Source organism: Protopterus annectens, chromosome 2.part0 (assembly GCF_019279795.1).
Source record: "Protopterus annectens isolate FY-2018-M chromosome 2.part0, PAN1.0, whole genome shotgun sequence".
NCBI lineage: Eukaryota > Metazoa > Chordata > Ceratodontiformes > Protopteridae > Protopterus > Protopterus annectens.
Window position 1 is genome coordinate 1,643,403,248 of NC_056728.1, and position 22,778 is coordinate 1,643,426,025.

A 22,778-nucleotide genomic window follows, 5' to 3' on the forward strand; every position below is an offset into this window, starting at 1 on the left:
ATGAAAAGCCCTTAGTGATGAGGTGTGCCACATAGAAGGATTTCCTGACTGTTGTGGCAATGTGGTTATCGAAAGTGAGACCACTGTCCACCTGTGTCCCTAAGTCTCTCATCACACTTTCGATGTTTAGTGTCCTGCCACCTTTGTGGTAATTCATGGGTACATTTTTTTTTCCAAAGGGGATAACTATACATTTCTTGGCATTAAGCTTGAGCCCATGGCTCTGGCACCAGGCATCTGTTTCTGTAAGGCCCTTTTGTAGAATATCCTCATCATTTGGGGATTCAATAATGGCTCCCAGTTTGCAGTCATCTGCAAACTTTGTTAGCCAGAGTCCCTTAGTGTTGGCCTGTGCTTCAGAGAAGTAGATGCCAAACAAGAGTGGTCCCAGGACTGAACCCTGAGGTACTCCACTTGTCACTTGTCTGGAGCTGGATTTGGAGTCTGCTACTTTTACTGTCTGGGTTCTGCCAGTAAGCCAGTTAGCAACCCATCGAGTGACATAGGGATTTATGCCCAGCTTAGTAAGTTTATCTATGATTCCAGAGTGGGGGATGGTGTCAAAGGCCTTGGCAGGGTCCAGATAGGCTGTGTGGACTGCCTTACCCTCGTCTACAGCTCTGGAGACTGATTCGAAGAAGTCAATCAGATTCAGGAGACAAAATCGGCCCTTCACAAACCCAAACTGGTCCTTATGGATGCTTTGAGAACATATGGGAAATGCCGTTTTGGAAAAGGGGGCTCTGAAAGCAGTGAGAGAGAGAGAGAGACAGACAGACAGTGTGCTAATGCATGGAATTAAGTAGTGGCTGACATTAATGCAGTTGGGAAAGGAATTACACCTTGGCTCAGTGTAAGAGAAGAGCAAATTACATGGTTAGACATGCAAGGACAAAGGCTAGGCAGAATCCAGTTGCCCATAGCAACACTGGTGTTGGCTCTTCTACACTGCAACCTTTAACACCAGATGAGGAATACCATCTGTCTGTAAGTGGTGACATTTCTGACACAGATGACAATGGTACTGGAGTAATCAGAGGTGGAGTTGATAATGCTACTTTAAGGTCACAACAGGAACTGTAGGCATGCAGTGGGGAAGATTAGTGTAGATCTTAAAATAGCAAGCAAACAACATACTAAGACACTGTACAACTGTATTTGTACTTAATATGGCATTTATTAATATGACCACTGAAACACTACTGTCAAGATATTAACATTTTCTTTATAACATGAATTACTGACAGATACACTGCACTTCTTCAAATGACTCTCAGTTCATGATTAAATGTTCTTCCAACCAGTTGTTTTCAGTCACTTTTTATACAGTCTGATTTAAATCTTCTTGAAACATTCTTGACATATCTGTGGACTTACTGTGGGCCATGCAAGTTTATCTTCTTTAATCAATTTCTGAGAATATTGTGGACCTCATCAGTTTTATGTTTTTTATCAGTTTTTGAGAAGATCAGGGTGTATACTCTGGCAAAATAGCAATTTCTTTTGCACTGTTAGCCATTTTCCTTTGTTAGATCTGTTCTGTCAATTGAGTCTTTCTATGTATTTAGCTTATCATGCTATTTCAGGAAGCCTCTGTTTTTCAGCAATCCTCTAAATAGCCATTTGTTACTAATGTTTTAAGCCCACAGCATATCTTGTTGTCCTGCAAACACATTTTTGCTACGCTAATTACACTTGTTTGCTACATATTTCTTTCTGCATACTTTTCAGGCTTTGTATCACATAATATTTTCAAAAATATCACGCTGTTACTATAAGGGAAGACAACTTTACTTTTATACAATATCTATCAATTCCCCCTTTTATTTTAAAAATCAAAAAATTTGAATTTTTACAACAAAAGCATGTTCTCATTGTTTATGCGATTTTCATTGCCAGTTACATTATTTACAATAGAAATTTGGTTAACAATTGTTATCAATACAGATTTTAATGCACATACATGTTATCATAAGCAAAAATAAATAATTCCCTCAAGTGCTATTAAAGCTGTGATGATGATGATTTCCCACCATCCAGAAAACAATCCACTTAGTCAGTCACTCCAGTCACTATTCCAGGTCTTCCTGGATTTTACAGATACTTCAGCTATCCTATCTAAATGTTCCTGTATGGATTATGACTTGTCTGGAATATATGTACAGTGTTCCCTGCCTATCAGGGTTCTCTCTAGGAAGCAAGTAAGAAATCAAGTGCCATCCTATTTTGTAGGACCATTGTCTTCATACCAGTCATTTTCACTGTTATGTCTGATATGGCCTCATGAGTAACATTGGCTAATACTTCAAATAGCTTACAGAGTTTCTCAATTCCCATATGCTTTTTACAGCCCCATATGCTGGTAACAGTCCTACCCCTGCTATTACATCATCTCTCTAATCCATATGCTTTAAAACTTTTTCTCCTGCAGCACTTATGTCATGATTATAGATCCATGATTGATCTAAATTGCCAATGTTGTTTTACCTCTCTCTTTTTCTTCATACTTCTTATTCTGCCTGTGGGTAATTTATCAGTTATTCTCTTTAATGGTATTACATATTCAACATAACAGGTTCCTGCCCATTCTGTGGAAAGGCATTTATATGCTTTTTTTTACAAATGTAGTATTCTCCCTCACATAATGTGGGTCTATATTATGTCCTCGAAGAGGCGTTCCATCAAACGCCTTTTCATCAACCCTTAAAACACGAACTGTCATAACAGCGAATGGCCACCACAGCAATTTCTTTCCCTGGGAAAGAAATTGCTTGGCCATCCTTGTTAGTTTGCCGTTTTCCCCACTGTAGTGCGATCTCGGAGTTGGTATATTTAGTTAGGGGGTAGTGTGAGGGCATGTTTGTAATGTTTGTAGTGATGTGTTCTTCTTTTTAGGGCAAATGATTTCTTTCCCAGGGAAAGAAATTACTGATGTGGCCATTCGCTGTTATGACAGTTCACATTTTAAGGGTTGATGGAAAGGCATTTGATGGAATGCCTCTTCATGGATATAATATAGACCCCATAATGTACCTATTGGATTGTCTTGTTGTTTTACATTACTTCTTCTTTTGGCTTTTTCCAGTTAGGGGTCACCACAGCGGATCACCTGTCAGCTCATGAATGGCAGTGGAGTTTTACGGTGTCAAGTTGCCAGCCTGGCACCCAACCTTCCACAGAAGGCACACACCCACACGCACTCACACCTAGGGCCAATTTAGAGTGTCCAATCCACCTACACCATGTCTTTGGGATGTCGGAGGAAACCCACGCAACCACAGGGAGGACATACAGACTCCACACGAAAGGCACCCCAGCCAAGGATCGAACCAGGGAACCTCTTGCTGTGAGGTGACAACACTAACCGCTGCATCACTGTGGCTGCCCTTGTTGTTTTACATTACTATTGTTTGAAAAACCCCACATATTTACATTCTTGTCATAATTACCCATATTTCTTATAATTTTATATTGTACAGCTTGTATTAGATTCTTACTGTTATTCTCTGGATGACAATCCCTAAAGTCCATCCACTTATACAGTGTTTTTGTCAGCTGTGTTGCCTATGACAATCTCTCTGAATGTATTAATTTTGTCAACCCTGTTCTGTACATTTTGTTTTCTTTCATGTTCTTATTAAAACATTCTTTAGACAATGTTATATTACAATTGCTATTGCCTACCATTTTTCCCCGTTTACTGTATACATATATTTCCTTTTTGGAACTATCTATATCCGTAATGTTGGAACGTCTGCATTACCCGTTTTCCCACAAAGCTTACTCCTGTTAAGAATTTGCAATGTCTTTTCTAATATCATAGGGACTGCTGTAAGGACTACCCTATTCCTTGCTGTAGGCACCAGTGTGGATACCTAGCACTTGCTTGCGTTATTCATTTTTGCATATGCCATTTGCATTACTGTAAATGCATTAAAATCAGGCCTCCATTTGGAGGCTTTCTCTTTTTGCTTCTTTTTCTGAGTGCTAATTGCATTGCCATCCCTTGCATCAAACCTATTACATGTATTATTATAACTGTATCAATTTTTCTTTCCGTGTCTTTTTTCTTCATGATTTTATCAACAAGTGTTTCTTCCCTTCTTGAGCTGGCATCCTTGTTCTTTCAAACCAGTAGATCTGCATCTATAAAACATATAAATATATTATTATTATTTATCTGCCTTACTCTGCTCTCCTTGTTTTATTATTTTGCACTGATCTCTATGTACCAGCACAGTTTTCTTAGGCCTTTTTACATTTTTTACTTTTAGGACCAAAGGTCCAATTAATTCCTTTACTTCAAATGTAATGGCCAGTTACTGTCCCATGGACTGGTTTTACTGATTTTTTAATCAAGGCTTTGCTTTCAATTTGAATGTTTTCTTTTTCTGGCAATATTGGAGCCTTTTTCCATAAATGGAATGCTTGGTCTCTGGCTATGCCTTGGCATATTTCTTGCAGGTCTTCCATCTATTGTTGATGCTTTGGTACCTCCAACAGTGCCTCTCACTCTGGACCTCTGAATCAAAAAGGAACTGTAGGGGCATCTTCCATAGGTTCATAGGTTTATACTAGGCTATCTGCCCTAAGGCATTTATAAGCCTAGCCCAAATTTTTGTGGCTTACGCCACCCCTTATATGAAAAAATACTGTGCCCATTAGTTTGTTGTGCCTCTGTCCAGCAGTGACACAGAGATGATTCCCAGGATAAACCTACGATCTCCCATCCACAGGTCAAGATTTCTCTTGAACAGAGCCAGCGAGGTGCTCTGCCTCACATGGATCGGGATTTTATTCCACAGCATACGGAGTCTCTGAGTGATAAATCTATCCCTCCAGCACGTCCTATTTATATCCGTGCTAAGGTTTAAGTCGCTTGCTCTAGTGGTTTTGGTGGATTTGGATTTTTTGAGGTGGAGCATGTCCATTAATTCCGGGTTGGACATGGCCTTGTATGTCAGGCACATGTCACCTCTGAGCAGACGGTATGCAACTGAATAGAGCTGGAGTTTCTTCAATCTGGCAGCATATGACAGATTTTGGAGTCCCTTTATCCTTTTGGTGAGGAACTTTTGGGGTCTCTCCAATTGCTGCAGATGTCGGGTGAGATACATCCCGAATGGGGCATTGTACTCGATCATTGGTCTGATAAGTGAAGAGTACAGGAGAACAATGACCTCACTAGATCTGGATGTGAATCCCTTCATGATCAGGTGGGCAATGTAGAAGGTCTCTCTAACCACTTTAGCAACGTGAGTGTCAAAAGAAAGGCCACTGTCAACCTGAGTCCCCAGGTCCCTGATAACCTCTTCTGTGCTTAGTGGATTGCCACCTATATGGTAGCTTGGGGTTACCTTGTTTTTCCCGAAGGGTATGACTATACATTTTTTGGCGTTTAACTTCAGGCCATGGCTCTGGCACCAGCTATCTGTTTCCGTGAGTCCCTTTTGAAGGATATCCGTGTCCGATGCACTTTCCACTATGGCGCCCAGTTTGCAGTCGTCTGCAAACTTTGTCAGCCAAAGTCCTCCCATGTTGGCCTGTACTTCTGAGAAGTAGATGCCGAACCATAGGGGGCCAAGGACCGAGCCCTGTGGGACACCACTTGTGACCGGCTTGGAGTCTGACATAGCGCCAGCAACTCTAACCCTGTGGGTTCTGTCCTTAAGCCAGTTTGCAACCCATCTTGTGACATATGGGTTTATATTTAAGCTGGTAAGTTTTTCTACAATACCCGAGTGGGGTATTGTGTCAAACCTTTGCAAGGTCAAGGTAGGCTGTATGGACTGCCTTTCCCTCATCAATGGCCTTGGTGACTGTTTCGAAGAAGTCGACCAAGTTCAAAAGGCATGATCTGCCCTTGACGAAGCCAAACTGGGTCGGGTCCAATGTCTGCAAGTCCCCTATATCTTTGTTTATGAGCTCCATTATGATCCTCTCCATAGCTTTGCAGACTAGACTTGTTAAGCTTATGGGGCGGTAATTACCAGGGTCCGTAGAGGCACCGCCTTTGTGGAGAGGGACCACAGTTGCCGTACGCCATTCCTTGGGTACGTATCCTGTGGTAAGGCTGAGATTAAACAGCTGCCTTATGTGCGGGTTTACTTCCTCATTTAGCTCGTGTAGCACACAGCCGGGGACACCATCTGGTCCCATTGATGCTGTGTCTTTAGCTTTAGAGAGAGCAACTTTCACCTGCGCATTTGAGATGTCTGGGAGGCTACACTCTGCTGGGATAGTTATCTCTCCTTTAGGGGGGGAGAGGGGGGTGAAGTTTGCACTGAACCTGTCTGCCAGTATGTTGGCAATGTCTGTGGGTTCAGTGATTTTTGTATCATTTTGGACTAATTCTGAGCATATGTGGGAGTTTCCACCCAGGTTCCTAACATAGCTGAAAAAGGCCTTATGATTGTCCTTTGAATCCATGGCAATTTCTCTCTCAAAATTGGCCTTAGTTGATTTTATGAGTGCTCGTATTTTTTTACTAATAATGATCAGGGGTGACTTCCCTTTTATGGATTTTGTTCTATCATGTAATAGCTTTCTCCTCTTACTGTAAAGTTTGTTAATGGCTGGGGTCCACCAGACTGGATGTTTGCCCTTTGTGGAAAGAGTCTTGGTTTTATTTGGGATTGCCTGATCCATGCAGTCCTGGAGGTGTTCATAGAAGGCATTTGTAAGGGCTTCCGCAGCTTTGGTTGTGGTTTCCACTGGCTCAGGGGCCTTGAAGGATACCACACCAGTCTTGAGTAGTGTGAAGTTTGCTTTAGAGAAGTTCTTCACTGTGGTCTTTTTTGTTTGGGGTGGGGCCGGGATGTGGATTTCCAGTGAGATTAGTTTATGATCAGATCTCACCAATGAGGGATATACTTCCGGTGTGGAGCATTTTGTCCCCATGTTTGTGATAATGAGATCTAGTATATTTTCTCCTCTCATGGGAACAGTGACTAGCTGTTCCATGGCATTTGAATTTATGTGCTCCAGGAACCGTTGGGCTAGAAAGTTAGGGCTTGAGTAATGTTCCCAGTCTATATTCGGGTAGTTGAAGTCACCCAATATGATGGTGTTTGGAGATACATTTATACCCTCCAGTGTCTTCAGGAAGGCTGTGTGGGGTTCCTGAGTTTGAGAGGGTGGCCTGTAGCATGCTACAATTTGTAGAGCAGTTTTGCCTATGGTTAGTTGCACCTGGACGGTTTCAAGCTTGTGCATTGCCACCAACCTGGAGGTGTGGGTATCCTTTATGAATATGGATACACCCCTCCTTTTGTGGTGTGGTCCAGGTTTTGGGGCCGGAATGTATGATATGAGGTAAAACCTAATAGTACCAGGGTGCTCTCAGGAGCCTTGAACCAGGTTTCAGTTACAGCACAGACATTGATGTTCTCCATACTGAGAAGGGCCTCGAGTGTGTGCATTTTGAGATTTAGACTTCTGGCATTGAGCAGCATTACCCTCAGTTTCTTCCCATTTTTGTTCTCTAGGGTGGTAGGTTTAGAATTTGAGCCTTGCCTAAAAAAGGCACTATGGGAGTGGCAAGAGCCTTAGCCAATATCCGGAATCCCAGGGGTGACAGGTGCAAGCCGTCCCTTGCAAAGCAGCGTGGCTTGTCAAGCATGTCATCCCAGGCAGACAGACACTGGATCCCTTTGAATGACACCAGACATTAAGCCAATTGTTAAAGCTGATCATCTTGTCTCTATATTGTGGCATCATTCTTGGTGAAGGAAGGATACTGCTCAGGGTCAGGGTCATACCTGCCTGGGCTACATAATCAGAGAGCTCCTCTATGTCTCTTTTCATGTAGTCCAGGGAGGTATGTCTCAGGTCGTTCACACCAGCATGGACAATGACTGTGTCATATTTGTACTTGCCGTGGAGTGACCAGAGTGCTTGTGTTATGTGGCAGATTCTAGCGCCCGATAGGCAGCTTACTGTGACCCTCTCCTTGTTCAGCCTGGTGAGTGGGACGTCAGTGTGTCTGACTATGGAGTCACCTATGACAAGTATGTTTGGTGTTGTATTTGGCCTTAAGGGCTGTGACTGCTTTGCACACTGCTTTTGTGGTTTATGTGCTGCTTGTGGGGTGTCTTGAGGTAGCAGTTGTTTGGGTGTCTGCTTTGGAGGCCTCTGCTGTTTAGGTAAATTTTTACTCAGAGCCTCCGAGTATGTCTTCGTGTGTTTATGTGTTTGATTCAGTGGTGTGGTAGCATTATGTGAGGCTGGTTTTGTGGTGTGTGTAGTTGCCTTCTCCTCCTGTCTGGTCTTGCCAGTCCTGAGTTGAGAGAGCTCAGCCTCCAGTTTGGCTAAATAGCTGCATCTCTCGCAAGTATTTGTGTTATGTGGGCTGTCATCACCTTGAATGGGGATATGCCCATTTTGCTACTGGGTGTTGATCTGATTCCCATCAGAATGTTAGGTAAATGTTTTACCCAATCATTTCCTTCTTCAATGCACATCTTTTTTAACCTGTCCTTTAAATTTCTGTTCATTCTTTCCACTATTCCATTTGATTGTGGATAGTATGGCACGAGGAATCTTTGCTGAATTTCCAGCGTCACAAAATTCTTTTATCATTTTACTGACAAACTATGGTCCACTGTCTGATTCTATCACCCTGGGCCACCCTTAGTGACAAAATGTGTTTTTCCATAGTGCTTCTGCTGTCATTCCTTTGGTTGGAATCACCTCCACCCATTTTGAAAATACATCTACCACCACCAGCAAATAGTGATATCCACCCTTTGCTGGAGGCAGAGGTCCAGCACAGTCAATTTGTATGGCATACCATGGTCTTATCTACCTTGGGTACACTGTGCAACTGCGACTTTTTGTATTTTGCATTTGTCTGAAGACATATCAGACATTCATACTGCATTTATTTACACATTTTTTTTCAGATTTGGATTTCAATACTTTTCTTTCACTACTATCCTTGTATGTTCCAGAATCTGGTGATTAAACCTCACTAGTTGTTTTGCTAGTTGAAACAGAATGTCTGGTAATCGTAGCCTTTTTGTGTATGAAAAACGTAGAGAAGCCTGTCTGCCCCATTGCTTTTTAACTCACATAGGTTCATAGGTAGGTACTAGGCTATTGGCCCTAGGGCCTATATAAGCCTAGCCAAATGGTACCCTGGCTTTTGCAACCCAAGACAATTATTTTCCTGTGCCCCTGTCAAGCAGGGCCACAGAAGTGATCCCCAGGGTGAATTTCCTATCTCCCATCCAATCATCAAGATTTTTCTTGAAGAGTGCTAATAAGGAGCTTTGTTTGATATAGACAGGTAGTTTGTTCCAGAGTATGGGAAGTCTCAGAGATAGGAATCTATCCCTCCAGCATGTTCTGTTTATTGTGGTGACAAGGTTTAGGTCCTTAGAGCATGTAGCTCGGAGGGATTGGGATTTCTTTATGTGGAGCATGTCCAAAAGCTCTGAGTTTGACATAGCTTTGTATGTTAGGCAGAGATCGCCTCTGAGTAGGAATATGTGACAGAGTAAATCTGGAGTTTTTTGAGACAGTCTGCGTAGGGCATCTGTTTGAGACCAGTAATCCTCTTTGTGAGGTATTTCTGTGGCCTTTCCAGTTGATGTAGATGTCTTGTGAGGTACATACCAAAAGGGGCATTGTACTCTATAATGGGTCTAATGAGTGATGAGTAGAGGGGAACAAGAACCACTTTTTTCCTGGATGAGAAACCTTTTGTGATGAGGTGTGCCATGTAGAAGGATTTCCTGACTACTGTGATGATGTGATTATCAAAGAAGAGACTACTGTCCACCTGTGCCCCAAGGTCTCTTATCACACTTTCGGTATTAAGTAGACTACCGCCTATATGGTAGTTCATGGGTACAGAGCTTTTACCAAAAGGGATGACGATGCACTTTTTGGCATTTAGCTTGAGGCCATGGCTTTGACACCAGGCATCTGTCTCAGTGAGGCCCTTTTATAGGATGTCACCATCGTTAGGAGTTTTGATTATGGCTCCTAGTTTGCAGTCATCTGCGAACTTTGTTAGCCAAAGACTTTTTGTGTTAGCCTGCACTTCAGAGAAGTAGATACCAAACAGGAGAGGACCTAGGACTGAACCCTGTGGTACTCCACTTGTCACTGGTCTGAAGGTGGATTTAGAGTCTGCTACTTTCACAGTCTGGTTTCTGTCAGTGAGCCAGTTGGCAACCCATCTTGTGACATAGGAATTTATACCTAGTTTAGTGAGTTTATCTATAATTCCAGAGTGGGGGATGGTGTCGAAAACCTTGGCAATACCTAGATAGGCTGTGTGAGCCACCTTACCCTCATCTACGGCTTTGGTGACCGCTTCAAAGAAGTCTATCAGGTTTAGGAGACATGATCTGCCTTTTACAAATCCGAACTGGGTAGGATCCAGAGTTTGGAGATTACCATTGTCATTGTTTATAAGTTCCATGATGATACATTCCATAGCCTTGCAGACCAGGCTCGTCAGGCAAATGGGGCGGTAGTTCCCAGGGTCCGAAGTGGCTCCCCCTTTGTGGAGTGTGATAACCGTTGCTGTGTGCCATTCAGTGGGCACAAAGCCTGAGGTGAAGCTATGACTGAACATGGTACTTAGGTGGGGTGCCAGTTCATTCTGTAGTTCATGTAGAACGCAGCCTGGGATGTTGTCAGGTCCCATGGATGCTGTGTTCTTGGCTTTGGAGAGTGTGTTTTTTACTTGTGCAGCCGTGATTACAGGAACTTTGCATTCTTTCGGTAGAGAGATGGGCCCTTTAGGGGATGAGAGAGGGGTAAAGTTAGCACTGAACCTATCTGCCAGGAAGTTGGCATTATCAGTCGGTTCTGTATATTTAGTGCCATTGTGCTGTAACTCAGAGCAGATCTGAATGTTGCCACTGAGATTCTTAACATAGCTATAGAATGCTTTGTGGTTGTCTTTAGAATCAGTGGCGATTTTGTTTTCGTAACTAGCTTTGGAGGATTTTATGAGGGATCTCAGCTTCTTACTGAGGCTGACCACGGAGTTCCTCCAATCATGGGATTTTACTCTTTTTTGCAACAGTTTCTTTCTTCTGTTGTAGAGTTTGTTTATGGCAGGAGACCACCAGATTAGCTTCTTTTTTTTTGGAGGATAGCATCTTGGTTCTGTTAGGGATTGCACTCGTGTAAGTGCTTATAAAGTGCCATTGTATAGGATTCAGCAGTCGTACCTCTATTGTCTGTCAGCATGGGTGTCATGAAATTTGCCACTTTTGTCTTAAGAAGCGTGAAGTTGGCTTTGGAGAAATTTTTACAGTGGTTTCCCTAATGGGGGGTGGGGGTGGGATGAGGATGTCTAGGGTGATTTGCTTGTGGTCGGATCTGACCAACAAGGAATTGACCTCTGGTGTGGAACACCGGTTGCCCATGTTGGTAATGACCAGGTCTAGGATATTGCTGCCCCTGGTGGGGGTGTGGATAAGTTGATCTAAGGCACTGGAATTTATGAATTCCAGAAAACGTTGAGCACAAGAGTTGGCACATGAGTAGTTTTCCCAGTTAATGGTGGGGTAATTAAAATCACCCATTATTAGGGTGTTAGGTTGTACCCTAATATTTTCCAGTGTATCAAGAAATGAGAAGTGGGAATCCTGGGGCATGGTGGGGGATCCGTAGCAAGCTACAATTTGGATTGCGGTCTTACCCAGAGTTAGTTGCACTTGGATAATCTCGGATGCATTATGCTGAGCAACTAGCCTGAAGGTGTGGATATCCTTAATGAATATGGACACGCCTCCACATTTAGTACTTCAGTCCAGGTTAGGTGGCTGAAAGGTGTGGTATGAATTATAGCCTGGTAATGCAGGGGTGCTCTCTGGAGCTTTGAACCAGGTCTCTGTCACTGCACAGATGTCGATGTTCTCCATTTTAAGGAGTGCTGCAAGTGAGTGCATTTTGAGGTTTAGACTTCTAGCATTAAGTAGCATTACCCTCAGATTTTGCATGCTTGTACCTGTTACGGTGGTCAATTTGTCATTTGAATCTTGCCTAAAAAAGGCACTATAGAGGTGGCAAGAGCTTTAGCCAGTATCTGGAATCCCAAGGGTGACAGGTGCAGGCCATCTCTGGCAAAGCATTGTGGTTTGTCGATCATGTCATCCCAAGCAGACAGATACCGGATCCACTTAGAATGCCACCAGAATCTTAGCCAATTGTTGAAGTCAATCATTTTGTCCTTGTACTGTGGTATCATTCTGGGTGATGGCAGGATGCTACTCAGGACTAGGGTCATACCTGCCTGGGCTACAAGATCGGATAGCTCCTCCATGTCTCTTTTCATGTAGTCCAGGGAGGTACATCTCAGGTCATTCACACCAACATGGACACTGACGGAGTCATATTTGTACTTGTGGTGGAGTGACCAGAATGCATGCGTTATGTGGAAGATCCTGGTACCTGACAGGCAGCTGACAGTAACTTTCTCCTTGTTTAGCCTGGTGAGTGGAACATCAGTGTGCCTGACTATAGAGTCACCTATGACTAGAGTGTTGGGTATGTTGTTATGCCTTATGGGCTGTGGTTGAGTGGCACACACCGAGTCTGTGGGCTATGTGTCATTTGGGTTGTGTTGGGGGGTGGAGGTTGCTTGTGTGTCTGCTTTGGAGGTTCCTGTTGGTTGGGTAGATTTTTTTTTAGAGTCTCCGTGAATGTAGGTGTGTGTTTTGTGTTTCTATGTGGGTGTTTTGGTGGTGTAGGTTTTGAGGGACTATGCCATGAGTGTGGTGTGGTGCAAGTGTTTACCTTCTCCTCTTGACTGTCTAGTCCAGTCTTGGGTGAAGAGAGCTTTGCTTCCAGTTTGGCTATATAAGTGCATCTCTCATAGGTTATAGTGTTGGTTGGTAGGAGGAGAGGGTTGTCTGTGTACATGAGGCAATTGCTGCATTGCCCCAAGATGCCCAGATTCATCAGGTAAACAGGAGAAAACACCAGGAGCTGACCCTTAGGCATACCTGGATAGGTGCTTATTAAGTACTAAAAACTGTTTTCCTCTAGACAAGTGAGGAAAGTTGACTGCTGTAGTAATTTGTAGCTTATTTTGTGCTTACAATGAGTTCTGAACAAGTGCTGAGCTCAAATAAACAGATTTGAGTGCTGAAACTAGAAAACTGGCTAGTTCTAAAAAACAAAATTAAGCTAGAAGGCTTCCCTCCAACACAGAAAGGCTTGGGGGCTCAGAAGCTTACAAACAGTCCTGGATACAGTAAATCTGTATCCGGACTAGACGACTTACATGAAAGGTGGGAAACAAGCTTAGAATTTTTTTTTTGTATAGTGGAAAGGGGAAAGGAGGAGCAGAAACTGAGACTATCTGGGTTGGCCTTCTCAAATGTTCTCCCTGGATCAGGTAGAATGAGGTAATGACACTAGACTGGAAGGAGTGTCCCAGATCAAATTTACAGAAGGGGCGGGCAACTGCAAAGCCACCAATTATAAAAACAGGATACCAATAGGGAGGGAGGGTGGAAAACAAAAATCAGAACAAACAAACCCAACAGGATGCTTAACAATTGTAGAAAAGTTCTAGTTAATACCTCACACACAGTAAAACTAGCTAGCAAAGTATATGCAGACAATAAAAGTGCTATAAATAGCTCAGAAATAAGCAAAAAACAGGATACTTAATGTTATATATCACAGATTAGTTGGCTCAGAGCCCTTCCTCCAACTTCCTCTGATTAGCTCAGTGTGATATGGCAGAAACACTCACAAGTTAACTTCTTAAGTAACACAGTTAAACCTGAAGCAACTTTAAAAAAAAGCTTGAAAGAACCAATGAGGTGCTTACTCCAAGCTGTGGTCCAAGCAACCCCAGTCAGCCAATGACCACAAACAATTCACTCTCACTGAAATGCTATACTGGCTTTGGCTAAGCTATGATGGCCTGGAACATGTGTTCAGACACACAGCCTCTACTGACAAACAACTAGGCCCAAAACACAAGCCTGAATATGGACAATGCTACACTACCAACACTACTTAGGTAGAAAACAACTGCAGAAATGTTTAAAAAGATAAAGGATCAAGGAGACTCTAGAAAATGCTTTTAACTGCAAAAAAGTTATGTGATACACTCCTTAGCAGGAAATCAGAACAAACAAACCTAACCAGATGCTTAACAATTGTAGAAAATTTTTAGTTAAAACCTCACACACAGTGAAACTAGCTAACAAAGTATATGCAGACAAAAAGTGCTACAAATAACTCAGAAATAATCAAAAAACAGGATACTTAATGTTATATATCACAGATTAGTTGGCTCAGAGCCCTTCCTCCGACTTCCTCTGATTAGCTCAGTATGAAATGGCAGAAAACATTCTTTTAATTCTTCTGGTATTCCCCAATCCTTCTGTAGTTTTTCCAAATTCACATCTGTTTCTTTCCCCTCCTTTAGGGACCATACTTCAGAGAACTGGAGTTCTCCTTCAGTTTCTTCAGGGTATAAAGGCTCTTCCTTTTTAGCGGCTTCCTTTGCTTTGGCATTTTCGTTGCTTGTCCTTTAATGAGCTCTCAGTTTTAAAATATGAATTGTCCTTGTAACTGATACTTTTGTATCAATTTGCATATGTCCTATAAAACAGTAGTGTGCTTTAAAGGTTTTTCTGCACTATCAATGAATCGTCTCCTTGACCATATGTAGTCTCAATGAATTTACCACATAGGCACTATTACTGTAAATATTCACGGGATGGAAATGTTGCAGAATATACTTTACAGCTTCCAGTTCTGCCCTCTGTGCTGACATGTATCCTAGTAATTTGACTAGGATCAGTTTGTCTTCTTTCTTCAGAGTCACTACTGCAAATCAAGTATAATATTTTCTGTCCTTTTAGAATCGGCCACCATCCACATCCACAGTTGAAATGTGGTGGCCATGATTTGCTTTTAATGGTGACTTATCTGTTTTTTCCAGACCTGCCATGCAGTCATGTGGCTTTTCTTCTTATCTAATAAAATGGGATAGGTAATACTTGTTCCAAGTCCTTATGTGTACATCTCTAGCACTGAATGTAGCCAGCAATTTTGAAAAAAAAAACAGTCTGACTAACCCCCTCAGTAATTTTGTTCATCTTGCTGTTACTTAATAGAGTTTTTATTGTCTGATGCGGAGTTTCTACTATGACCCCTAATAACATGGTCAAGCATTCTGTCTGTTTTGTTCCCTAGTATATAGCCAAAAGCTGCTGAATGCAGGAATGATAGCTGTTTTCCACTGGAGTCATTTTTCAACTGCAAAAGGTAATTGGTCTAAACCGTTTCTCCATTCCTGGAGATATCCCATGAGGCCATGACTGCAATAGCACTACTAAAAGTGTCTCTTTTCCTGCTGCTGATTGTAAAATAAAAGGCAATTTATTGGTGGGAGCAATCAGCTCCATTGCCTGTGCTAGCTTATGCTTACACATTTTTAGTGCCTCTTCTTCAATGCAACTCCACTTTAGATCCACTTCATCTTTTTGTTCTGACAGCATGCTACAGACAGGAGCTACAGCCACTGCATCATCCTCTATAAAATTCCTTTTGTAGTTCATTATTCCCATAAATTTCTGTAAATCTGGAATTGCCAAAGATTTTGCCAGCTCCAGAATTCCTTGTACCCTTTCTTTACAAGGGGTCCTCCCCATTGGTCTGATGATGGTTCCTATAAATTTAACTTCTTGTGAGATGAACTGCATTTTGTCTTTGTTTACTTTAAACCCTGACTGTTGCAGTTTCTCTAGAACCTATTTCAGCTGCTATATGTGTTGTTTTACCATCTCTTGCTGTATCAAAGTATCATCAATATAATGTATAGTTCCCCTGTCATTCTTGCTCATATCTTGTAAGATTGTTTCTACCATTTGATGGAAAATGACATGGCTGTTTTGAAATACCTGTGGAAATTTAGTCATGACATATTGTTGATTTTCAAAAGTAAAGGCAAACCCTGGCCAATTTCTTTTCTGAAGTGGTACTGAGAAAAATTAATTTGCCAGGTCTGTCACAGTGAACCATTGACTTTCTGGTTTTATTCGAGCTGCTTATTCTGGGACTTCTGGTATCAGGTGCACTCTTGGTTGTGTGTACTGATTTATCTTTTGGAGATCTATTACTAATCAGTAACTTTTGTCTTTCTTTTTAACTGGCCAAATTGATGAATTTGTTGGACTATGTCCCTTTTGGACTATGACTGCCTATTTCCATTCTAAATGCATTTCTTCATATCAACTGCTGCTTCAGCTGGAATTGGATACTGCTTTTGAAAAGGACGGATGAAGTCCCTTGAGATTTCTACCACGACTGGTACTTCTAATCTTCCACAATCTGTTTTTGATTTTGCCCATAGGGTCGGACATTCTTGCTCTATGGAGTCCCATATATCCTTCTGTTCATCTGTCAGGGACATTGCCCTGTTTCCTTTACTCTCTATCAAGTTAACTTGAACTGTCATACACTTACAGTCACTGCCCACTTCATTTTCATCTTTTGTTTTCCACAAAATGCAGTCGGAAAAATGTATTACTATTCCCAACTTGTTCATAATATCCATCCCTATTGTGGTGGTCCCACAACTGGAATCCATCAAAAATGTTCCTGTTATGGGATTTCCATCCTGATTAAATCTAATTTCTTCAGGCTCCCTGCTTACTGTGATACATGCAGTACCATTGAAACCCAAACTTAAAGTTTTCTTTTTAAGGTCCATCCTTAACTTGTCTGTTTGTAACAGAGACTGCCTCTCCTGTGTCTATTAAGACATTTTTCCAGAGCATCCCCCCGCCCAAACATTGGTCAAAGGTCGACCATTGTTCCCTCGCTTAAAAGATACTAAATGAACTATTTGGGGGGGCACAACCCTATTGTGAATCTTCATTATCCCCTATGTTTCTGAGGACTTCTCTAATGACAAAAATACTGTGTTTTTGTTGCTGAGAATCATCATCTTCATCCACTGCATACACAGAACGTTGCAGTTTCTGAGATACAGCATGTCTTTTCTTGTGATCTGGATTACAGGGAGGATTTTCACTATATTCCACTGTGTAGACATTCTCTTCATTGTCATATTGTTTTTTCCCCCCTTGCCTTAAGTGTTTGACCCTCAATACTATCATCCTGAGATTTTTGGTTTTGTCTTTCTTTTCCAGTCTCCTTATTTTCTGGTTCCTTAGCATATATTCCCTTTTCTATTTGCTTGTTTTTCCACTTGTTATAATGTGGATACTCCTGCTTGACATATTCAAGTTTCTTACAGAAAAAAAGTTACCGGATCCAGAGTGGCAGACACCGCTCACGATCCATCCCTTTTCTCATCCCCCACCTGCCTCTACCTCTTCCCTGTCGTACTGCACTTACAATTTTAAAAACATCTTCATCAGTGGCGAGGGAGAAAATGTTATGTTTGAAAATGTCTCCATCACTCATGACTCTTCCTCTCATCAGCTTATAAACACATTGCTCTAATGTGTCAGTAATTTATAGATACATTTAATGTCACTCAGAACTTCCTATACTTGCTCCAAAAATGCATATATTAACCTTTTCCTTATTTCCGGTCTTTCCATTTTCCTGTCATCTATGTTGTGAACAATTTGACAAGCCAGTTTAAAATGTTCTGCATGTTCCAACATTTAGTCAAAAACTGTAATGTTAAAATATTCTAACAACTTAGTTGTCAGAGTTTGTCTCTGTTAGTATGCCAAGAGCACAGCTGCCATTCTGTTTAATTTTGAATCAGGATTACAGTCATTAGCAACAACGAAAGTTTTGTAACATTTTGGAATAAATGCTAAAAAACATAATTCTAAAGACTCATTCCATGCATTTCCAGCTATATATGACAACCAATCTTCAAATGTTAACATATTGTAAAAAATTGTACCTTTTTTATCATTTCAGTGAGGTATTGTCTGAAACAGATGAGACTGCTGGTATAGATAACTGAAGTGCTTGTCACAACTTCTACATCCTCAGACTTAATGCTGTCTGAAGCTTTAAGCTCCTGTAATGGCTTTTGTAATTCTGCCTCTGAAGCTTTACATTCATGTAATTGTTTCTGTAATTCCCCTATTTTTATTTGTAGTTCTGTTTCTTTAGCTAATATCACCATGAATTTCTGTTTTTCTTTGATTAATTCTTGCCTAAGTGTTTCTGTTTCATCTCTCCCACATGACTTTGCCTCAGTGGTGGCATGTATTGCTGCTTCAGCCCTTTCCAAAATGGCAATAACATCTTGTGCATGTTTCCTGACTTCTATGTCATGCTTTTTAATACTGCCATTTGTTTTTCATTAATCTTTTTTAAACTGTCTTCCTGCTCTTTGGCTGAAAGCTTCTTAATGTTAGCATTATCATTCCACTGCAGACAGTAAGTCTTAAACATTTCTGCTGTCTCCCCAAACTCTAAACTTTTGTTTTTATTTAAAAATGACTGAAACTTCTTATAAAAAGTGGAGATCGACATTACAAAATGACCTTTTGTTTCCACATACCATATCTAACCTGTCCTGTGTAAATTTTATCTTTTGCAACAGTTTTATAAAGTCATACAGAATTGAGAGTGTTTATCCCCACAGTTTATACAGTCAACAAGTGTTCAATAATTTTGCAAATATTGATCAAAACATTTTATTCATTTACAAAGATAAACTTTATTACTTTTGCTAATACCAGACAATGCTTTGTTACTTTTAAGTTTGCTGCTGGCTTGTTTATACCATTGGTGTATTAATGTCCAAACTTTATCTGGTGTTTGATTTAAATCTATTGCCATAGTATGTGGGCATTTTACACTTTAGTCCTTGATGGCATCCATGTTATTTTAGAAAGAGGTTTACCGTATTTTAGAAACAGCTAACAAGTGATTAGGCTGTTGACCAAAACCGAAAGCTGGAAATTCCCTCTCTGCTGAAAATGTTGGTAAAATGTCTTAGAGCAGATGCAGAGATGAAATTTTGGCTTTACTAAAAGTGGGAATTAATAGATACTGCTGAGCTGGTTAATACCAACTGTACTGATGGTGGCACTAATGGGATAACCAAGTGTTTGCCATAGTGAACTGGTACGAATATATTATTAAAGATTCAAATGCAGTCTGGCTCGCCACTGTTAAAATGGCAAACAAGAGACTAAGACACTGTACAACTGTATTTCTCCTTAATATAATATTTATTAATATGACTGACCAAATACTACTGTCAAGATATTAACATTTTCTTTATAATCTGGATTACTGACAGATACATTGCACTTCCTCAAATGACACTCAGTTCATGATTTATTTTATTATTATGATTTATTTTATTTTGTACACATATTCTGTTCTGTATATTGAGACTTTAATGTACCTATAGTACTCCTGTATTTTATGTCATATTACTGAAGGTTTTTGTACTTTGTGTTACCTCTGAATAATATTTGTTCTGTATGGAGATTTTCTCACCGAGCCTCCACTGAAAAAGGGCACATGCTCAGTCTGACATAGCCAGTTAACAAATGTTAAAATAAATAAATACAATGATTAAATGTCCTTCCAACCAGCTGTTTTCAGTCACTTTTTATACAGTCTAAGTTTAAATATTTTTGAAACATTCTTGGCATATCTGTGGTCCCTTAATCAATTTCTGAGAATATTGTGGACATCACCAGTTTTCTGTTTTTTTATCAGTTTTTGAGAAGACCAGGATGTACTCTGTGACAAGATAGCCATTTCTTTTTGCACTGTTAGCCATTTTCCTTTGTTAGATCTGTTCTGTCAATCGAGTCTTTGTATGTATTTAGCTTATCATGCTATTTCAGGAATCCTCTATTTTTTCAGCAAGCCGCTATTATCATAGCCATCTGTTACTAATGTTTTAAGCCCACAAGATATCTTGCTGCCTGTAAGACCCAGACTAACCTAATAAAAACCTAGTTCTTCTCTCATTATTAACTGTAGCAATATGCATAATACCACAAATTATACCACTTTTTCATTAACCACTGGTACATTACTTTCTATGTATTGTCTAAATGTCTTTCTAATGGAGCTGTATATTTTTTCTTCTATTGAATTTTTGAAATTTGATATTTGTACTGTGCTTATGTTACATGTCTTTCTCAATTGAAAGTTCATGAAAATTATTGTAACGTGATGTACTATTCTCCCTGAAAATGGACAGTTTCTGCCCAGTTGGACTTTCCTGGTAAACAAATGTAAAATTAATAAATAAACAAACATTTTGTCCTAGGCTAATCACACTTGTTTGCTGAATATTTCTTTCTACATACTTTGCAGGCTTTGTATCACATACTATTTGTAAAAATATCACACTGTTACTATGAGAGAAGACAACTTTACTTTTATGCAATATCTATCAGTAGAGATAATTTCAATATGGTATGCTGAGATCTTCTGGCCATTATACCTTTCCACATGAAACCTTTAACATTTGCCATCATCAACCAGATATAGTAGGTGTGGACTAAAGGCAACTATCTCACAATGGTAAGTATGGCTATCATTTCTTTCTTGATAAATTATTTTATCTGTCACAGCTGTCATTAACCATTTCTTCACATGGTTAGCACCAGAAACAACCACTTCCTGTGCTTCAGCACAGCAGGCTGATGTTGACAGCAGAATGGCTATTGATGATGATGCCATAACTCTAATTTTCATGACACAGCCTGAGGACAGTGGCACACAGTTGCAAAGTGTATGGCAAAGCCCTCTACTCCACAGCAGATAGCTAACTCCATAGGCAGAGACTCAGGGTCACACACTCAGCAAAATGAGGATATGGCATTACAACAAGGGGAGGGGGTAACACCATGTAGCTCAGCACGTGTTTCATGTGAACAGCATGACCACCTTGAAGAAGAGACTAGTATTTTAGTAGGAACACTAGCTGATATCACACCTGTGCAAAGGGGTGTCAGACAAAGACAATTTCCACAGTTAGCTCCTGACACATGCAAGACTTTGCCTGCTCAGTAGCTGATGTGCTGTGAAATAGTTCAAGCACAGGACCGTACAACTGAGGAATTTCACCAGTACATAGGAATGGTGGAGACCAGAGACAATGCCATGATGACGTTCATGCACAGTATAATTGCACACATAACATCCATGTGCACTTCCATGTGAACGCTAGTATAGACTTCAGGTGGTTATGGACAGGGTACTGTCTGCATGCATGGAGGATGTTAGGCCAGACCCCATGTACATCTGAAATACATACTTCAGGGGTTCAAGGAGATGCAAGCTCAAAGAAGGCAGCAAAGCCTCATCAGATTTTAACATCACATGTTAAAACCACTCAGTCACGACATAGGTACTGCTTCATGAACTAAACATGCAGTAAACATCCAGCATGCAGTAACAAGGTCATACTAAAGGGCAACCCTAAACTCATCCAGGCAATGGAAAAAGGCTTTCAGCAGGCCAAACACTTGCTCAGTGACTATCCATGTTTGGGACAGGGTGGTAATAAAGTACTCCTAATCCCATATGTTTATGGACTGCTGTCATTAACCAAGATTCCAATGGGTAGCCTGCATTACCTGCAAAAGAAAAATGGAAGGGAAGATGTAACAAAAAGGGGAGCATTTTACTCAGTAATACATTTTACAGTCTTCACCTACTGAAATTACTATATAATTAGAAAAAAAAAGGTTGCACTTACCAAAAAGATGACCTTGGGGAATCCTACCATGCAGCAAGAGGCTATACTATGAGCTTGTGTGGCAGATGTGAGAATCATGGGCACTGCCATGATGCTGGACCAACATGTTCATGATGCACCCCCATGCAAACCTTCCTGTTACAATGCTAACCCCCCCTTCCAGACAGAGCCCTAATGGCAACATGGGTGTACTATACTGCATCAAGCACCTCCTGGAAGAGTTCCATCCAGTTGAAGGCACTCATAGTACTGGCTCAGTCCTGACATGACAGTGGGAAATAGATGTACTGACCCATATGTACCAAGAGTATATTAAGGAACTGCTGACGTATCCTTGAAACAGAAACTTGTCAGATACCCAGCATGTCCCCAGTTTGTCTCCAGAAGGTCCACATGGCAAGTATAGTAAGGGTTATACACAGCTTGATATCTACAAGTATAGGAAGATCATGCATCCCTCAGTTCTTGTCTGTGGGCTATACAAACTTACAAGCCTGTACTATATATCTGTCCACTCTAAATCTATCAAGAAATTCCTAGTCAGAATTTTATGGAGGCAGAAATAAACAACTGGATTGTCTTTGTACAGCAGGAACTATTAACTGAAAGGGCACACCATGTGGATGCTCTAAATATGGCCATGAGAAGGCAGCCAAGACCTTTATTAGTAAAGATGCAAACTTTGCAGCAGAAAGAGCTGATCATGACAAAGTTGTAGCAAATGGGCAAAGTATTAAAAGTTAGAAACAGTAGAGTGTTTGTGGAAAATGATTATCCACTGTACACTAGGCAGAAGAGAAACAATTTTATTTCAACAATCAAGGAATGTTGAGAAGCAGGCATGAGATTCAAGCTGCTGTATCCAGCTGGCTTCACAATATTTTTCCTGGAGGATCAAAGTTATTTTCTGATGCAGAGCAGGCTAAGGAGGAAACACAAAAGTTTGTCCAACAAAAAATGAGTCATCAAATAGAAGGGGGGGTCTGCTTTTTATTCTTCTAATAATAAAGCACATGGAGAGACTTTGCCAGTGAAATATGTTCCACTTTTTCAAAAGAAAATGCTTGAGAGACAGAGAAAAGCTTGGGAGTTGAACAAAAGAATGATGAGCATT